Source organism: Balearica regulorum, chromosome 2, assembly GCF_011004875.1.
Source record: "Balearica regulorum gibbericeps isolate bBalReg1 chromosome 2, bBalReg1.pri, whole genome shotgun sequence".
Taxonomy (NCBI): Eukaryota; Metazoa; Chordata; class Aves; order Gruiformes; family Gruidae; genus Balearica; species Balearica regulorum.
In genome coordinates, this window is record NC_046185.1 from 102,063,639 (window position 1) to 102,080,067 (window position 16,429).

General features: G+C 39.1%; 1 long non-coding RNA gene across 7 annotated transcripts in view; it reads left to right on the forward strand.

The window, feature by feature from the left end:
* The window catches only part of LOC142600477 (uncharacterized), a 288,877-nt gene that overhangs the window by 154,016 nt on the left and 118,432 nt on the right, over nucleotides 1-16,429 (forward strand). For all 7 annotated transcript variants that reach the window (XR_012833980.1, XR_012833977.1, XR_012833975.1 and 4 more), the window contains one exon: nucleotides 9,452-9,521. This is a non-coding gene — a long non-coding RNA (uncharacterized LOC142600477). The remainder of the gene's footprint in view (nucleotides 1-9,451; nucleotides 9,522-16,429) is intronic.

Sequence of the window (16,429 nt, forward strand, 5' to 3'; positions counted from 1 at the left end):
CCGAATGTAATCAGTGTTTTATTACCATCCTCAGGAAGTGGGAATGGCTTTAAAAAAAAAAAAAAAAAGTAGTAGGTTGGAGCAAGGAAAGTTAATTATGGTGAGGTTATTTGACAGGAAATTACAAAATACAAACAGACAGAAGAAACACATTTTAAAACAGGGTAGGAAATCTCAAGTTACTTCACTGTGTATATTCAAAACCCCCAAAGCAAAGGCTGAAAATAGAAGTTTAAACAAAAGCTATCTTATCTGATAAAGGCATTTCAAGCACAAAAGGAAATTTATATATTGGGTTGACAGTCTTAAAATAAACTGATTGTCTTGATAACACCATAGATTTAATTGTGGGAAAAAAATAGGTTCATTTGTATGACCTGCAGACACAGTAAATTCCCATGTTAAATTCATTCCTTTTCTTTCTTTGTACATTTTTTGTCTCCTAAGCAGTGTTTATCAGTGTTTTCCAGAAATTGTAAAGGTAGATTTATGCATGTAGGACGAGACTGATAAATATGTGCATATTTTAGACTTCCATGCAGACCAGATACAGTTCATTTTCTATGCTACTGTATGGAAGCATATTAATGGTATTTCAGCAAGGACCATTCAGATTCAGAAAGATTTTGGCAGAAATACATTGTTTTGGGATGAGGGTAGAATTTCCAGTACTAGCGATCAGAATTATGATTTTATTCATTTCATTGTTAGATACTTGCGATATGCTCTTGAATACTTGGTGTGTCTTTTCACTTTCAGCGCGGAAAGGAAACTGTTCTGTCACTGCGTCACCTTTATCCTGAGTCTGTAAAGCATTTAGGAGTGCGAGGGGAGCAGAACTTACTTGCTAGGGTGGTTTTCTTGTAGCCCTGCTGTAGGTACCAAGCACAGCGAAGGAGGATGTTTCTGGCATCTGAACTGTCACTGAGTCTTTTGTTATGAACAAAGTTTTCTTTGAAGATAGGTGCTGATTTTCTTTTTCTTTTTTTTTTTTTTTAAGCAAATGCTGCTCAATTGCCAGTATTCTTCTTACCATTTTTCTTTGAAGTTTACTGCTGAGATTCTGAATAAACATTGCATCCATATAGATATGTGTCCTTATAGTGAGATAGGATACGTATTATAGGGTATTACAATTTATGATTGCTGTGAGGGAGGGAGCAAGGAGGAGAAGAAATAACTCAGTTGTGCAAATGATATATTAAACTATCTCTGTTCAGATCAAAGACTTGGAACACTGTGGGACAAATATCTTGCTTTTGACTGAAGCAGTAACAAGGATTAAGAGGTTTATAGGGGCACTTGCCTGGCTGCTGCAACTTGGAACTTTGTGTTCCTCCCCTCTTGCTCTCATCAGGCTGTGTATTTACCAGTATATTACAGTGTGGCAGGCACATCTGACTCATTGCCTTGTGTACCTGCTCAGTCCTGGGAGATATGTAAGTTTGGGGTTTTTTTTCCCTCCAATTCATTTGACTGCTGTGCCTGTGACTCCCTGTTGCTAACACTGTTGAGCCTTCATAGTCTATGAGCACATCAAAATGAAGTCTGGTAGGAAGGCGCTCACTTACTGAGAGTAATGTTGGAAGTTAGTGGTAGGTAATGCTGCTCCTTGGCTGAGATGCATCATGGCATCTTTATGGCTGAGTTAGGTAAGTGGCTGTTTTCATCTGCATTCAAATCTTTCCCTTTTATAGGTGATCCAGGTTATGCCTGGAGATCTCTTGGAGATCAGACTGCTCAGAATTATCTGAGCTCATGAGGCTCAGAGTATCACTGAAGTATAGCACAAAGATGAGTTCACATCAGTGTGCATTGAGGAACACAAGACTACAAGGCCCGGTAGTGTCCTATTGCTGGAAAATCTTGCTAGGAGTCCTGTAAAACTGTCAAGATCTGATGGGTCCATAAGGGTTTTTGCTCAATTTAACAAAATATCAGTTGCCAATGGGCCATGAGGATTGGGTTGCAATATAAATATTCTGAATTTGTGATCGCTTGGTTTTGCACTCAAAATAAATAGAAGTGACACCTATGCAGGCAAGAAGCTGATCTTTTTTCTATTGATTTATGTCTTCTTTAAATGACCCCGTACTTTAACAGGATTTCATAACTCAACTGAGGGACTTCGTGGGGGAAAGTTGTGGGAGGAAAGTAGCTTCCTCCATAAAAGAGGAGAGTGTTGATATCAATATGAACCACTAATCCAAACCAGTGAGTATTAAAAAAAAAACAAAAAACAAAAAAAACCCACAACACCCCCCCCCCCAAAAAAAAAAAAAACCCAAAAAACAAAACTGAAAGCAAATAAAATAAGAAACGGAGCTAAAATACCTTTCCAAAAAACATGTATTGAGGCTATAGGAAAAACTGGGAATAGAATCAATCGTTCTTGACTGACTTGATTTTTGTTGTACGGTTTTGGTTTTCTTTTTTCTGAAACCCTCTACACTTACTCCCTGATACAATTCTGCAATGTAGATGTGGTACTGTTGTAGAAGGAGATCAATAAAATGTAGTGTCCTATAGACAGCTCTCCAGAATGCTGTTGCAAGTATTGGGAACTTGTGTTTTTCCCATCTGTTCTTTCAGCAACGATCAATACCAACCAGCATAGATGATAGAAGATTTTCTTGGGGTTATGTAGCATGCTTCAAAATTAGCATCTTTGAAGAACTCAAAGATCATTAAAAAAAAAAAAAAAAAGCTGGCTGTTACTATGAAGGATCTTTTATAATCAACTTTCCTTTTTCTTTTTAAAATTGAGATATGTATGAATGAGATTTAAGGAGATGCCTTCATCACAGGTGATCATGATGATACATCATTTTGATTCAGTCTTACTGCTATTTTATAGCTATTATTTTACATAAGCTGAAAATGGAAAATTAAGTTCTGGAGATGCAAAGTTATGGCCTTATAACAATCCTTAACACAGGCTAATCCTGAGTATGCATTAATGTTAGCTTTAACTTCTTAGCTAAAATAAAAAGTAACTGCCAAAATTAGGACACACAACCATTTTAAGTTTGCTTTAACACAGTTTTACTGGGTTTTGCCTTCATAATGATGATAAAAAATGACGGAGTAATTTTTTTGAAAAAAAGAAAACACTATTTTACGTTAAACTGAAAAGTGGGGAGACTACTTTGGGAAGATTCTGTTTGCTGATTTTGAAAGGTGTGTACGTGAAGCTCATCGTGACTACTGGGAGTAAATAAAGGTCAAGAAACAGAGCTAGTCTTGTCTCCTGGCTTTGGTTATATGAGTTACTTAAGTAAGCCTTGTGCCATCAAGCACATTTTCCTGGTGACAGAACTGGGACTCTGTGTGTAGGTGACTGGCTTGAGATAAGAGCAAACTGGTGAGAACTGGGGTAAGGATTGAGCTCCCCCAACAGTGTTGTTCATGCCTAATCCACTGCGAAGTGATCCAACCAAGAAAGGCACTTTTGCAAGGCTGAAAGACCTACCAGTTGGATTTAGGTCTGTTCAGTATTCTAAAATATGGTTCATTTAACTCATGTCCCTGCATCTTCAAAACTCCACTGTGGCTAAAGTTTGAATTAATTAACCAGTAACAGATGTAAACCACATCCATATCCAAACCATATGCTATCCCTGTAGTTTATCTGTACTTGCTTCCTTTGAAAACAATGAAGGCTGAACGTATATTTTGCATGTATATGGTTTTAGTTTTGTAACTTTTTTATAGTTTCCAAATATAGACAGTAGTGCAGTTTGTTTCAAGGTGTTTTGAATAGAATACCTGGCACATTTCCAGCTTCTTTCTAATCAGTCACTGGATGGCTTTTTCCAAAATTTCATTTAAAATGTGGAGTATTTTGCAGAAGCACTTAATACAGCTTCAGTCTAGAGCTGGAGTCTCTAGAGATTGGGTGATATTTGTGATCTTTGCTCCTGGCGAAGAAGAATTCTGTGAAATCTTGTTACTCTCTGATACAAAAAGCAAAGTTTATTTTGAGCACTTTCAGTTTTAGTGAAAGGGGAGAAGAGAAGGTTGACAATGAGATTGAATTTTATTTTTAAGCTTCAGGAGACAGAAGATTAAAAAAATGCATAAAGTTTGGTTGTGTTTTTTGTTTTTAAATGCAAGATTTTCAGACTGATCTTATTCCTGTTTTGTTGGTGCAGCTCAAATGTTCAAGGATTAGCAGTGTTACTACACATTCACAATAACGACAAGGTTCTTACTCCAGGGGCTTACACAGTAGGGCTCCAGTCTTGCAACTTGTGATGGGACAGGGAGGTGTTTTTCTCTATTGTGGGACAATGGCAATTCATTTTATTTATTATGCAAGGCAGACATACTTCTAAAAGTCTCCTTTTTATTCCCTTCCCCCCTTCATGTGAAAGCTCTGCAGTTTGGCCTGAGGGAAATAAGCTACAAAAGAAGGTATCAAATTTTGCAGCCCTTCCTATAGTGTGTTGATGTTGCTCCTAAACCCAGCCTGAGGGAGCAATTAGAGTCACCTTCTAGCAGCTGAAGGGGGGAAAGGGAAGAGTAAAGTTTCCGTAGTGTTCTCAATCTCTAATAGCCATGGGACCTGTGCTCCATGTTAAAATGCAGTTTAAGAATTACCGCATTCAAACTTAGTAATGCAAGTTATATATTTACATGATATTATCTAAGAGTTTTCCAAGTAGTTTATTAAAAATCATGAGATACTACTTATAATATTTTAACTCTCTATAACATTTTTCAATTAATAGCCCAATATAGAAATTACTTTCTTATGGATCAGTTTAAATGAAAAAGTAGAAAATAAATATTCTAATTTTTTTCAAATACAGATTTTTGAGTAGATGCGCAGATCCTTTTCTATTCCTATATTCTCTAGTTATCCCACTAAACACAAGCTGATTTGTGTTATATGATGATATAACATAAACCATAGCCTAAACAACATAGACATACAAAACTCATTGAAGGGAATATATATATATATATAAAAAAATATATAACATATATGTTTTAAATGGGATGAATGCTATTGTCAGGGTAAGACTACATTAGAAAGTTTTTTTTAATGCTGAATACCATAGTGCATAGTAGAACAATGAACTAGCATCATTATTTACAAAAGTAGGAATTATCCCAGCATACCAGATAGTTGACTTGTGTTAAGCAGTCTTCTTTTGTGTACAAATGTTGTGATGCAGGTAGTCATAAAATAACAGCAAATGCAAATTTAGGCACAAATGTGAACAATTTTTACATGACTTATAGCTATCAAGTGCCTGTGCTGCAGATTTTCTGTCTGGCTGTACTAAACTGGCATTTCATAGACAGCTACAGTGGAACTGGTATTTGCTAATGTGCTGTCTGTGCCCTCATATGTTCCAGTTAAAACTACCTATTGGTGACCCTTGTATTACCAGCTTACACTCTGAATCTAGAAGTGCTTCACCTTTCTCTTCTCTCTCAAGCTTAAGCACAGACTTTCATATCATAAAACCCTCACTAATTTTTGCTGCTTTAGCTTCAACATTGTTCTTCTGGATGGGAGATGCTCAGACCTGGGTTTCTTCCTGAGTTCGCTCACAGGTGATGCATGTCAATTTTTGTTCTGCTTCTGAAACAGTCAAATGTAAAAAGCAAATAGCATTTGAAATATCCCCATGGTCTCCTAACAAACCTAAAGCTTGTAGAGGGGTCAGACTTGTGTGTTATATTAAAATCAGGCAGAGCTGAATTTTTCAGATAAGTTTATTTCCCCAAGCGAATATTCCTTTTTTTTTTTGATCTACTTAAGCCAAAACACCTTTTAGTTTAGTGTAATATATAATGAGAAGAAACTGGGTAGAACATTATATATGAAGACACAGCTACTGTAAGTGATATGAATTATGAAGACTCTGACATGAGCTGAGGTCCTGAGCAGAAAGGACCATGTGAGTGTTTCTCTTCCACGTGGTCTGTTCTCTAGTAGGTTTGGCGTCAGTGTGATCTGATGGCTGGCCTGTAAGCTCAATGGTGGTTAGCATTTTAAATTCAACCACTTTAAAAGCTGTGACTGATAGAAATTGAAGCACTGGTGTCAAGCAAATGATAACAAATGAAGGCCAGGAGACTGGCTTATGTGCCTCCCTGCTCAATTCCTGACAACCTCTTCTCCCAGGCATTCTGCCTACTCACAGGGGAAAACACTTCGCGCCAGACCTCAATTCAGGTTTATCTTGTACATACATCCACTGGTACTGTCAGCTATATGAAAAACACTCCAGGCGGTTTCAAGACTCTTCCTCAAACAGCCACAAAACTGAAGTAGTCTGTTTCTGGTGTGGTAGCACCTTGGAAATGAGAAAGGAAGACTGAGCTTCGCTGTACCACTGTTCTTAGTGATGAACCCTGTTTTCCTGAACAATAAGTATGGGGAGGTCTGCGAAGATCAGAGGAGCATCTGCATTTGCAACCAATGCAAGGGGATTACTGAATTCAGAGGGGGCTTTTCCAGACTGTCTGGAAAGCCATGAACAAAAACTGGCATCAAGGAATGAAAGACACTGCAAGTCCGAATAAAGGCTTGGACCTTCTTGTACTTGCTGTATAATTTGAATTGGGTTGCAGCAACTGAAGGCATGGAGGAAGGCATCTTCCAATAACGTATTCACAGTCTGTGAGAGAGCTTTTGCAGAACTGGGAACAGATTCTGGGTCGCTTCTGAAAAATAGATCAGTGTTGGACTATAGTGAGCAGCCTATTTGGTTACAGCTGCTGAACACAACATGTGTGCCGCCCTGCATATGGTAAGGCTATATCCAGCTGTATTTCTCATGGAAATACTGTGGGTATTGGAATGGAAGCAGAAACCCCTTTATTTCTGTAGTACAGTAATTCTGAAAGGATTTTTTTCACCACAGCAACTCTTGTCTCCATGCCTGCCCCTTAGGAAAGTTTAACATGGTTTGGAACTGTTCTCATTTGTAATCAAGAAAGGTAAACCCTGTGTAAGGATAACTATTTACTGGAAGGCTAAGTAAGATGCCAGACGGTCTGCATGTATGATTTTGTCAGGTTTAGACACTGGGGAAAGGATCAAACTGTAGAAGAAGATGTCATAATAGAAACTGCATAAATACATACAACTAGAATGTAGAGGGGTTTAATTATTTTTAAATGAGATCAGATGTATTTGATTGAATTACATCTAACAGGGAGAGGTTAAAGGTGGTCCTCATTGCTTAAATGCATACAGTTCCAGGCCTTTTTTAGTCTCTGATGGCATGTTCTCTTGTGCACTACTGGCTCTGCGGTGAGGAGGATTCCTGAAGCATGCTCCCCTTCAGCCATCTACTGTCGCTTTGTGTTCTGCCCCTTCTGAGCTTCTGGGATCTCTCCAAGTCAGATTGAGGTGTGAAATGAGCATGTGGTGTTCTTTCTTCTACCTTTCACCACACCAGCCCACCTAGCTAAGGAAGATGAGAGACACAAACCAGGAAATCCTAGCGGTGTACTAGTGGTGGAGACAGCAAATCTTAGAATCATTTAGGTTGGAAAAGATCCTTAAGATCATCAAGTCCAACCGTTAACCTGACACTACTAAGTCCACCACTAAACCATGTCCCTAAGTGCCACATCTACACCTCTTTTAAATATCTCCAGTGACTCAGCCACTTCCCTGGGCAGCCCGTTCCAATGCCTGACATCCCTTTCAGTGAAGAAATGTTTCCTAAAATCCAATCTAAACCTTCCCTGATGCAACTTGAGGCCATTTCCTCTTGTCCTATCGCTTGTTATTTGGGAGGAGAGACCAACACCCACCTGGCTACAACCTCCTTTCAGGGAGCTGTAGAGAGCAATAAGGTCTCCCCTCAGCCTCCTTTTCTCCAGGCTAAACAACCCCAGCTCCATCAGCTGCTGCTTGTAAGACTTGTGCTCTAGACTCTTCACCGGTTTTATTGCTCTTCTTTGGACACGCTCCAGTACCTCAATGTCTTTCTTGCAGTGAGGGGCCCAAACTGAACACAGTATTCAAGTTGTGGTCCCAGCAGTGCTGAGTATAGGGGAACTATCACTTCCCCAGTCTTGCTGGCCACACTATTGCTGATACAAGCCAGGATGCGTTGGCCGCCTTGGCCACCTGGGCACACTGCTGGTTCATGTTGAGCCAGCTATCAACCAACACCCCCAGATCCTTTTCTACCAGGCAGCTTTCCAGCCACTCTTCCCCAAGCTTGTAGCACTGCCTGGGGTTGCTGTGACCCAAGTGCAGGACTCGGCACTGAGTCTTGTTGAACATCATACAGTCAGCCTTGGCCCATCGACCCAGCCTGTCCAGATCCCTCTGTAGAGCCTTCCTACCCTCAAGCACATCAACACTCCCACACAACTTGGTGTTGTCTGCAAACTTACTTCAGGGTACATTCATTCCCCTCATCCAGATCATTGATAAAGATATTAAAGAGAACTGGCCCCAAGACTGAGCCCTGGGGAACACCACTTGTGATTGGCCACCAACTGGATTTAACTCCATTCACCACAACTCTTTGGGCTAGGCCATCCAGCCAGTTTTTTACCCAGCTGTAAGAATACACCTGTCCAAGCCATGAGCAGCCAGTTTCTCCAGGAGAATGCTATGTGAAACAGTGTCAAGGGCTTTACTAAGTCCAGGCAGACAACATCCACAGCCTTTCCCTTGTCCACAAAGTGGGTCATCTTGTCATAGAAGGAGATCAGGTTAGTCAAGCAGAATCTGCGTTTCATAAACCCATGTTGACTGGACCTGATCACCTTGTTGTGTATGTGCTGTGTGATGGTACTTAGGATGATCTGCTCCATAACCTTCCCTGGCACTGAGGTCAGATTGACAGGCCTGTAAGTTCTCTGGATCCTCCTTCTGGCCCTTCTTGTAAATGGCTGTCACATTACCTAGCTTCCAGACAACTGGGACCTCCCTGGTTAGCCAGATCTGCTGATAAATGATGGAAAGTGGCTTGGTGAGCACTTCTGCCAGCTCCCTTGGTACCCTTGTGTGTGTTTAAGTGGTGTAGCAGGTCGCTAACCATTTCTCCTTGGATTATCAGGGCTTCACTGTTTCTTGTCTGTGTCTTCCAGCTCAGGGGGCTGGGTACCCTGAGAACAACGGCTCTTCCTGTTAAAGACTGAGGCAAAGAAGGCATTAAGTACCTCAGCCTTTTCTTCATCGTTTGTCACTGTGTTTCCCTCCATGTCTGATAAAGGATGGATGTTCTATGAAACGTGGCATTCTCTGAAAGCAGCATGGCACAAATCCTTATTGTGCTTCACTGCCTCTGCTGCTGTATCTAAGTTTTTGCTGGTTACCTTCTTTTACACCTTTGCTTCGTCTGAGAATTTCTTTCCTTCCACTGTCAATGTTTTTGTTTCATCACATCTTATGTGCAGTATAATTTAAAAGCAAATGTTTTCAGGTGATCAGGGGATCATGATTGTACTCCTCGTTTTCTAGGGGCCTGCTCTGAGACCTGTGGGTATGATCCATGTGTGCTACTGAAGCTGACTCGAATGGTGTGACAAATGTAAGTATTTTAAAGAAACTTGGCCCTGCAATCCTCTGTTTGTGCACTTGGAATTAACAGATGCTTTAATATCTCCATGTCATGCCCCCCTTCTGTAATGTGCATACAATGATATCATTCACTTCATTGCACAAAGATGATGTGAAAATGAATCACTTAAATGTTTGTAACGCATTCAGATGTTGTTGTGATGAGCACTGTAGGAAAATCCACAAGCAAATGAATAATTCATTGTTCAAATCAGGCTCTGAACAGTACACAGTAAACAAGACATGGGACTTCGCACTGAATAGTAAGAGTAAGGCCAAATAATTAATGATCGCTTGTTCAGTTATCACTGTCCATTCAGAGTACTGAAAGGAAATGTGATCCTGTGGAAAGAGTGTGGTCATGTCCTAAGGGATTGTATGTTAGTGTATGATTGGAAAGGATAATAAAGTAGCTTTTTTCTTTTATTTTTTTTTCTTTCTCCCAGTGACCTTCAGTATTAGTTATGATGTTTGTTTGGAACAAACATGAAGTGTGTTAGCTTTCTAAATTGCCTGATTTTAAGTCTATAGGTCTCAACTTACAATGAAGTGATAGTATTTGGGAATCCTAATCTTTTCTGTAATTCTATTTTCATAGTTTCCTGCCACTGAGCAAATAGTTCTGGTGGTTGATGCTTAAGCACCTGTAACACCCTGTCTGATTACTGTGGAACAGTCTTGATACAGTTTTTTAGTTTGGATTTTATCTTTTGATATGGAATGATCTTAAGAGAAGCTAATGGAAGAGGAGAGTTAAGCTTTCCCCTGTGTACCGGCTGCAAGATAAGAATTTGGTTTTGATGGAATCACAGGTACTAGAATAGCTTGTTCTTGAGTTCAACCGTGTGACCTTCCTTTGGATGATAGCTCTGACTGTTTAAATTTTGAGGGTGAAAAAGAAAACCAAGGGAGATATTTGAAGCTACACTACAGAAAAATATGTCAATAATTTAGGCTGACTGATAGCTCCTCTAGTAACCAAAGTCACCTGCAATTTTTTATAGTCCTAGAGCATAAGCCATCCATAACATATAATCAATTCCACTCTGCAGATGGAACTGATGTTTTTTTCCCAGGCATCCTCTCCCTACTTACCGAAGCTGAATCTTTAAAAATCAATTCACGTAATTTGATCAATTTAAAATACTGAATACATGGAGGTAATTATAACTTCTTGCATTTCACTGCTTCCAGTGACAATAAAGCTATTGACAGTGCAGCATTAAAGATAAACCAGCATTTCCATTAAAACAGTTGTGATTTACATTTGCCTTTTTTAAACCTTTTAACTGTTTTTAAAGCAGCTTTTGCAGAATGGTGATTTCTAGTTTAAAATTGAGGGCCTCATCTTTTTCTCTTGAAGTGAACAGTCGTCAGTCTGTTTATCAGTCCTTAAGATTAATTTTCTGTTAAAAAAGAAAACAAACCACCACCAAGGTGCTGAGCTGTTGATTTAATTTAGCAAAAGTGTGCGTCAGCTCAGCTTTCTGTTTATTTCCAGTAAAAATCTCGTTCCAGATTTTGAATGTACATATTTAACAAGATGTGGTTAGTTGTTACAGTGACTATGAGTCCAAAATACAATTTGAGTGGTCACTGACATTCACTGGGTGCTTCTATAAAGCTGTTCATTGGGAGATCATGACCAGTATCAAGGCACTTAGGAAGAACTCTTTTACTGGGAGAAAGTCTCTTAGGGTCTAGTTTTTTTAGAAATACTGAAGTCTTACCATGCCATAATGTCTTTGGGCCATGCATAACCTTTGGGGGCAGACTGAGTTTTATAGCTTTTTCTTGAGACTACTACCCCTTATGAATTTATTGGCATTCACAATAAGTTTGTAAATATATTCTATTTATTTCTGTTTTAAGATATCCTTTCATTTAGATAAGTAGTATCTAAAATAATGGGCTGCTGTCCCCATGCTCTTCCCCTCTTTAACGACTTCACAATTTAAGTGCAAGACCACTGAGCACAAACATGTCCAAGAGACAGCCACAGCCTGTGGTGATGTGATACTACTACTAAGTATGATAAATAGCAGTTAAGGCACATCCATGTTTAAAAACAAATCCAAATCATGTTTGAAAAGCAATTCTGTATTTGACACTTCTGGAACAATTTAACAAAACATTGGTACTTCAGAATATGAGGGCAAATTTTGATGAAAAGCTCTGCAGAATAGCTGAGTGATTGGAAGCAAATACAGGATCTAATATAAAAGGATAAATCTGCATTTTAGGATTGTGGAGAAATATGAACCTTAAGTACCTTAACAAGCTGAGAAATGTAATGAAAGGAGGAGGCTTTCCTAGATTCCAAAGCTGGCAAAGAACAGTAAACACACCTTTTTTTTTTTTTTTTTTTACTTTAGAGTATGTAATCCTTTCTATTCTATATCAAATAGAAAACTTGCAAATGATGAACTCATCTTTTGCAAAGATGGGCCAAATTATTATACCTGAAGGTTGATACAGCCAGGGAGTTCTAAGTGTAGTTTCACTGGCCTTCTACAAGAGGTGAGTTTTGGACGTTAACTGATAACTTGCTTCTGCCTCTGTCACCATTTTCTTAGGGCCTTGCATAATTTTTAGTCTGAGTTCATAGTGAATCCAATCCTTCATCAATCTCACAGCCCAAGGTGGATTTCAAGAGTTGGAGCCAAAAGTTTAGAGGTATTGGAAACAACTTATGACGAGATGCGAAACTCAAGAGATGGAAGCTAGTGAATTTAGGTACCTGACATAGTGTGTGCACCTCTATCTTCTGATGCCTAAGTTAGAAACTACTGACTTAGTTCTTTGCATTTTTTACCCAGGAATCTCAAAGCATATTGTAACTAATGAATTAATCTTAGCCGCAATGTGAAAGATGTATGTTAGGCTTATTTTAGGCTTGCATAAACGGAAACAGAAATCAATGTCGCTTTCACTGCATGCAGAAGTAGTGTCAGGAACAGAAACCAAAGGTCTCCTTTCTCCTCTTGCTCGGCTGACCCAAGAGTGTGAGAAAGCTCATTCACGCATGCAGAATTCTGCCTGCTGTCAAAAGTACTTTTGCACTCTGACTTTAGCCTACTGCCCAAAGAAAACAAGACTCCCCCCCCGCCCCCCCCCCCCCCCCCCCCCCCCGCCTCATCTCTTCACCCAATAACCTTTCATTGTCTTGGCTGGTTACAGGAGGGTTGGGCAGGGCTGGAAATGGAAGCACTAAAAATATTATGAAATAAGGTACTGGCTAGAGGAGGAAGATAAATTAGTCTCTTTCTGAGAGACGTGGGAGCCTACCAGGTCTCTACTCTGGCCTGAGAGCTTGGCTGAACCTCTTGAACCACAGCTCAGGACGTGCCATAGCAGGGGCTGCCTCTGTGCCCAGCTGGGAGTTAGCTGCTGGGGGAGGGACGTGGGGAACGTTTTTGAAATGGTGCGACTGGGATAAGGGTGGCTGGGAATTATAAATGGCCATAAATTAGAATGAAACTTCAGTTATATTACTGGCACTGTTTACAGAAGAACTTGGAGCTATTCTTTTTGTCTGTCATAATGCATTTAACCTACTTGGGAATGTATTGTTATAATTTTCATCAGCTTGGCAATTAAAACATTTTATTTCCAACTACAGTTGATAAAAGCAGAAACTTATTTAAAATACTGAAGTCTGAGCCCCTTCAAGGGAGTGTTTCTTTAAATAAATACATAACAGCATCTCAAACTCCAAGAGGGTTTTTTTTTTTTAATCTTCTAAGTAAGTGTCCTTTGCAGTTATGTCTTTCATCTCATGGGAACGGCCTGCTCCTTGTTTTAATCCCAAAACATCATCAAAGTCAGTGGGAAAGAAGAAAAAATAATAAAATCTGCAACCTCCAAAATAAAAGCTGAGTGTATTGTGATTGAGCTGGGCAAAATTCTATCCTGGTACTCTAACATTTTGTATAAAGAAAGATGGAGTGTTAGAAGAAAAGAATTTTCAGGGTTGGACGTTTTAACTGCATTTGTATATGGATCTAGAGTTCTTGTTCTTTTCACCAAGAACCACACATGAAATGTGTGAGGAACATGTGGGGTCATGTCTAACTTTGCCCTCCACAGGAATACCACATTGTAGCTCTTTGATGCAGAAGGAAACCAAAAGTGTGTATCAGAAATATATCCCCAGTCCATTTGGAAAAGAAAAATGGAGACTGTCCTCCTTCCACCCCCCCAGGACAATCTGCTAACTTATGTTCTTTAGTCTAAGCAAGCTCTCAAGGTCATCAAAGTAATTTTTCGAAGCCTGTGGCCTTACTATTCTTATAGATAATAGCATCAAGCCCATTATCTACTACTCCTCAATTTTCTTTTGGCTTCCTGCAATTTGCATCCCATTGTCCACTAATATTTTCTGCATTCTTTAAAAAGAAATCAAATAACACTTCCTATGTTGGCTCTGGACTTAATAAAAATCAGACATGCAGCATTTGGGACTCTTAAAATAACACGTTTTAATACAAAGATGTGAGATATCTTTTGGAATCTGTGGTGGATGTTTGTTTCCTGCTGGGCTTAATTTGGGAATCTACTGCTAGCATTAAACCAAGGGGGAAAATGTTTGCTCTTTCATCTGTGTGCCACATCCCATCCAAAATGACAAACAGCTCCTTTAAATTTCTGATCTTTGTCCCTTGCTGGATGTGCATAATACATATGCCTGCATGACATATGCCATGAGCCAGCCAGAGCCTTTAAAAAAAAAAAAAAAAAAAAAAAAGAATTGCCAAGCCCTACTTATGCTTCTTGTCTTAGGCCTCATAATCATCTGCAATTTGGGAGAATGACAAGTGTCTGAATCTGTTTTGATTTAATAAAGATACAGCTTTTCTTTTTTCTGAAGAAATCTCTTTCTTACCAAGTCAAAACTCCTGATTTTATAAATAAAACACAGGTAAAAATACTTGGTGAATTATTACCTTCCCTATAGCAGGGGACCATTTCCTTTATTTTCATACTACATTTGAATACAGAAGTAAATATCTTCACACATGTCACCTTAAAATTACAAAACTTACTAAGGTCAAACTCAAATGTGAATCTCAGTCTTTAATACCTGGTCATGTAGCTCTTGTAAACTGTACCATGTAGCATGCAGAAAGACTTTCGGTTTTGTGCAAGCTTGTATGAAACTATGTGGCTTCAGACGTTCAACTGCTTGGATCACATCAAACAGCTGGGATCAGAGTTTAAAGAAAGTTTCCACTTTTTTGTTTGATGAAAGTCCATCTTTGTTTGAAAAATCATCTTGGGCCCATTGTGTTGTAATAGAGATTACACATGAAAAGCATATTTTAAAAGAATGTTATTAAATTGTAAAATGTAACATTGAACAGTTTGATGCTAGAATCAATATTGGTCCTGTAATCTCAGTTGGTACCTTGTATGTGGGCATTATGATACAGATTTTAATTATATGCTTGCATCTTTTTTTCTCTGTAGTTTCTCTGCCTCATTTACATAAACATCCCTTCTCACCTCCCTCCCCTCGAACAGAAAGCACTCTTTAAACTGACAAGCTATTTGAGGTTTTGTTTTCTCTTTATGCAGTACATGAGCAAGTTGCACTAACTGTATGCTGTTCCAGCACTGATATGAGGGCAAAATAATTATTTTTTTTCCTGCAGTTCACAGTACTTCACCATTTGAGGAGAAGAGAGATCCTGTAGAACCTAACAGTGGCTTTTTTTAGTTGCAACTGCGAGGGAAACCCTCTCAGCACAAACTTAGAGAATTTATGTATTGAAATCTAAGTTATTTTTACAATGTGTCTGCATGTGTGCAGATTTTTATTTTCTACTTGGTAGAGAGATCTGGGAAAATTCTGAGTTAAAAAACCAAAACCAACAGAAAACCTGGCACGTTCACAACTGACAGACCTTTCATTGACACGTTGCCAGTTCCTGATCCGAAGTAAGCGTGTTCTAAAGCTTCCCAAAGGAAAGGCCACCAGGATTTTACAGTGTGTATTCAATTCATTTGTTTGTGAAAACTAAAGTTTATGTTTATAGGAAAGGAAAATTTCAGCCCAAACACTTTAATCGTGCTGGAAACTGCATTTTTGTAACTAAAAATATCTGGCCCACTTGGTAATTGGGGGTGCTGTTTAGATAAAAGTATTGGTTTTGTACAAGGCTGAGAAAGTGTATTAAATCTTTTATTTTTCTTCCAAATGGCATGTTGTTAGTATGTTCAAAATAGTCTGCATGTAGTGGACAATAATCAGCTGTGCTGTCCTGGTAAGAGTATGCTGGCCACGAACATCAGCTGTGGCAGGATGGGGTAGAAGGAATGAGGCTGTGCTGTGAAACCTGGTTTGGGTTGCGCTGGGTCCTGAGCTCTCCACCCTGCTGGAAGGATTTACGGATATGCCTTGGGTCTGACCCGCCTTCTGTATTTCAGATTCCTGTGTGTGCCTTTTGTAATCACACTTCTCTCTTTTTATGGTGTTCAGTAACAGAAACAAACTAGAAGTTATTCTGAAGCAGTGTGAGAGTTCATTTCTAAAATGAGATTGTTTACTCAATGGTCTTCAAAGCTAGCCTTGTCAATAGGGAATTCAGGGTTTTTCAGAGCACTTTTCAAAGACCCTAAACTCTGGCTAACACTTGAGATCAAAAGAAGAAATGAAGGAGTATTTCTTTGGAGAAGATATTTTACTTTCTTGAGCTTTATCTGTCTTCCAAAGCCTTGGTATCAACCTTAAGCAAAGTGATGAAGCTTCAAAGGAGCAAATACAGCTCAGCCCCTGTTAGAAAGGACTGCTCCCAAGCATCTCCCCACCCAGCACTCTTAATAAAAGGTTGTTTTAGCCATAATGTACTTAAAAATCCCCTCCTTTTGCCTCCTTTC